We start from the raw sequence: 4,411 nt of genomic DNA, 5'->3' as shown, positions 1-4,411 counted from the left end.
ATCCACAAGTCTCAGGGCGTGGTTCTGGATGCAGTAACAGATGTGGAACTGGCAACGGGTTAGGGTACCAATGCTGGGTTGGGGTACCAGTCCTGTCCCGAGGGTTGGGGACCCCTGTTTCGCATATCAATGTTTTCCCTGTTTGTGGCCCAGTACCAAGCAGCCCTCTAATCAGTACCGGTTCGTGGTCCGAGGGTTTGGGGGCCCCTGATTTAATGGGAACAGCCAGTACATCCACAAACAACGAATTGGGGACAGCCATGGCGGGGGCCCATTCTTATGAGTTGGGAGTGAAAATTTTTTTTTTGGAAATTCAGCAGGTGGCCACGTGGCGGTTTGTAATCAGGAGGTGCCAGTTGTGATGGCCGGGGAGGTTATAAGAATAAGTTCTAAATTTTACAGCGACAGGACAATTTTTCTCTAGAAGTTGACATTGATCCATGCACATTTCGAAGTCGCGCAGTGGCAAGCGTGGAGGACGCCATCAAGAAATCAGGCAACAACTGGACGCCCACAAGCTGCTTTCATTGGACGAAATGTTAATGTTCCCAGTTGGTGGCCGAGTGCACTTGATATGTACGAGTTCCGTTTGATGGGTATATAAAAAGCGCGTCATTTTGCACGCTTAATAGCCCCCTGACTACTATTGTCTACATTCATGAGCACACCATTGATTGGAAAAAAAAAAAAAATCCAGGCGGCAGCATGAGATCTTGAAAATTCTGTCAATGCCTCCTAGTCACGCAGTAGCAGTTGTACTTTTGACCGTAGAACATGACGCTCAAATGTGGTCAAAATAGCCAAAATCTATTTAACGTCCCCCTGTGACAATATTTTTATTATTAAAAAAAACAAGTGTCATTAGTATTTTAATTATGTTTTTAACCTAAATCTCACAATCTAATGAATTAAGAAAATGCAACAAATATATTTTCAAAACTCTAAAAACAGGATTTTCATTTACAGTTTAGTTATAACGTTGACAAATCCTCGAGATGTTAATTTTTTATAAAAACAGACATACACACACTTACATATATGTGTGTATTTGTATGTAAAATATATATAAATACATAAGACTTTATTAAGCATATGTCACATCACAAAACTGTTGTGGTTGAATTATAGAAGCTTTAGGTCTAAACATCTCCGTCACTGCCTGTTAGAATGAACTGTGGTGTATTAAATCCATAAGATGAGCGGTAAACGGTAACTCACAGTGAGAAATGTGATAATAACTTTAAAATGACAGCTTGATGGCCTTTACTGGGTCAGTACTGGAGTTAAAGCCGTGGGTGATCTGCTTCTGTGACCAAACGTGAAGAGAATTGCTGACTGACTCAGAACTGCAGGAGGCGGCCTGCTTTGGAATCGTATTCTGGACGTATCTCTGGTGCTTTGAAATGGAATTCAGTTCATCGAGAAAACGCAATAATTTAAGAATCTAAAGCACACGTGTCAAGGCCAAGGCCTTTCTAACTTGTATAATTTCGACAAAATATGTTGATTTAGAGTAAAATATTGAAAGTTATTTAAAGTTTAAGTTAGTTTTTTGGACTATTTTGACATTTGTTGGCGTTCTTTAGGCTACTTTGGAGTTTAGCTAGTGTTTCAGCTACAAGCTAGCTGTTTTGGCTAATTTAGGCTTTTCTTTTTAAGCTTTTTAGGCTGTTTTGGATTTTAGCTAATGTTTCTACGCTAGCTGTTTTGGCTAATTTAGGCTTTTTTTGCAGTTTTTTATGCTATTTATAATTTAGCTAGTTTTTCAGCTACATGCTAGCTGTTTTGGCTAACCTAAGATTTTTTGTTTTGTTTTATTTTTTTAGGGAAACTTGACATTTAGCCAATATTTTAGCCAGCTATCAGCGTGAGCATTGTTAGCTATCTGCTTTAGCGTTTTTAGCTATCAATTTCAGCATCTTAAGCTATCAGCATTAGCATCTTTAGCAGCCAAATTCAGCTTACAGCATTCACACTAATGCTATATATCTAGTTCATAATTATGTTAAAAAGTTACATCTTTAAAGTTCTAAAAATTCAGTTTTAGAGAGTTCAATAAATGTTTATCCTGTTCGGCGTGTTTTGGATTTTGGCCCCTTGAGTGATTGAATTTGACACCTCTGATCTAAAATGAAATACAGTCATAGATGAGTTTCAATCGCAACAAAATTTGGATTATTTACAGAAAATATAAATATGTATTGATTTTTAGGCCTATTTATGGAATAAACAGACACAAACTGCAGTGTCGCTTATTTTAAACAGCATGGCATCAGATATTTATGACTTGAAAAAGACATTTTCCAAAAGAAAATGATTCATAAAACTTTTAAAAAAGAAATCTTTGTCAAATAACGAAGCTGCTGTTTTTGCTGAGCCAATATTTAAATGCGTATTTTTGCAGTAAATTGCACCACATATTATTATGTTCCAGAAATAATTGTTTTCCCAAAAATAATTCCTGCCAGGGATCCTTGGTGGGGATAAATTTCAGACAACTGCTTGGCAGGATTACACGTGTGTTAACAGAGGAGTAATATCTTAACTATTTATAACCCTGTTAAAGGCAGAGGATGGAACCTCCAGGGAGAGCTGCTTTATTGTGACAGTTTTTCCTCTCATCCTCTGTTTAATCTACAGCCTTTACATGAGAGAGGTCCGGGTGTGTGTGTGCATCGTCATCTGTGTCTTCACTAGCTAATGGGTTTACTAAGGCGAGGAGAGGAAAGAGGGGCAATATGGAAGGAGGAGGAGGAGGAGGAGGCTGGAAGGGGACCAGACCAAGCAGATGTGCTGCAATGAGGACGGATGAAGGCAGGCCGGGCCGCCGGAGAGCACTGCTGCGCCGAAATCCTCCACACTCCCTCAGCTGTTAGCTTGCCCTCTCAGCTGAAAGTGATGCCTCGCCAAGAGAGTTTGGCAGATATCGCTCATGTGATGTTTGCCCAACAACAGATGGATTCCACATGGTTGCTGTTATTCAAAACCAGGAATGAATGGAGGCTGAATCACAAGAATGAGCTTTTTGTTTCAACGTGAGAAGAACAGCATCTTAGGTCTAAATCTGACAACAAATCGGTGTGAAAAACTGATCATAGTTTGCCAGAGACTCAAAGAAAACAAAGACTGCCATACAAAGTCAATGTGGACTGTAATAAACACAAATGTTATGGGGTATTTTCGTGTTACAGCTTCGATTTTTGACACATTCCAGTTAATCCAAACACAAAGTCTTTGAGAAAACATCCAGAAACAGGAAAAAAAAAATAATAATTTTCCAAACTCTCTGCCCCAAAGCTACACTACAGGATAAAATAGATCTTGTACAATGATGGAACTAAAATCTTAAAGGGGAGCTTAAGGCTTAAAGAACAAAAACAGTTTTGTTTCATCACCTGCAAAAACCTTCAATTCTACTAGAAATGTTGTGGGATTGGTTATAAAAATATGATACTTGTGGTTAGTATAGAACAGAAGTCCCCAAAGTACGAAACGTGGGCCGGATCTGGCCCCCCACACCCTATCAGAGACACATGATTTTTTTCCCCCCAATCTGGCTTTGAGATTGTTTGCTAACACTGCTAACAAATTAGTGTTTTGCTAACAGAAAACAATTTTAGTATCAATCGCAGACAGAACTGCTAACATAGAACACTGTTAGCATTGTTAGCATCAATCGCAGACAAAAGTGCTACCAGAAAAAACTGTTAGCATTAATCGCAGACAAAAGGGCTAGCAGAAAACACTGTTAGCATCAATCGCAGACAGAACTGCTAGCAGAAAACATTGTTAGCATCAATTGCAGACAAATGGGCTAGCAGAAAACACTGTTAGCATCAATTGCAGACAAAAGAGCTAGCAGAAACCATTGTTAGCATCAATTGCAGACAAAAGGGCTAGCAGAAAACACTGTTAGCATTAATCGCAGACAAAAGAGTTAGCAGAAAATACTGTTAGCATTAATCACAGACAGAACTACTAACAGAAAACACTGTTAGCATCAATTGCAGACAAAAGGGCTAGCAGAAAACACTGTTAGCATCAATTGCAGACAAAAGAGTTAGCAGAAAATACTGTTAGCATTAATCACAGAGAAAAAGGCTAGCAGAAAACACTGTTAGCATTAATCGCAGACAAAAGAGTTAGCAGAAAATACTGTTAGCATTAATCACAGACAGAACTACTAACATAAAACAATGTTAGCATCAATTACAGACTAAAGAGCTAGCAGAAAACACTGTTAGCATTAATCGCAGACAGAACTGCTAACAGAAAACACTGTTAGCATCAACTGCAGACAGAGCTGCGCCAGGAGAGACTCTGAATGATCTGGTGAACCCAGACATGACAACGTGCTAGCGGGCGCCTCTGTAGAGCTCTTCAAAAGATTTAAACCCTAGCTACTCCCTCA

General features: G+C 39.1%; 1 protein-coding gene across 2 annotated transcripts in view; it reads right to left on the bottom strand.

Moving 5' to 3' along the window:
• Window positions 1–4,411, bottom strand: part of iqsec3a (IQ motif and Sec7 domain ArfGEF 3a) — a 123,834-nt gene that overhangs the window by 39,696 nt on the left and 79,727 nt on the right. The window lies entirely within an intron of this gene.

This window comes from Oryzias melastigma, linkage group LG23 (assembly GCF_002922805.2).
Source record: "Oryzias melastigma strain HK-1 linkage group LG23, ASM292280v2, whole genome shotgun sequence".
Classification (NCBI taxonomy): Eukaryota; Metazoa; Chordata; class Actinopteri; order Beloniformes; family Adrianichthyidae; genus Oryzias; species Oryzias melastigma.
The sequence above is the reverse complement of the archived record's forward strand: the minus strand, read 5'-3'. Positions and strand labels throughout refer to the sequence as shown.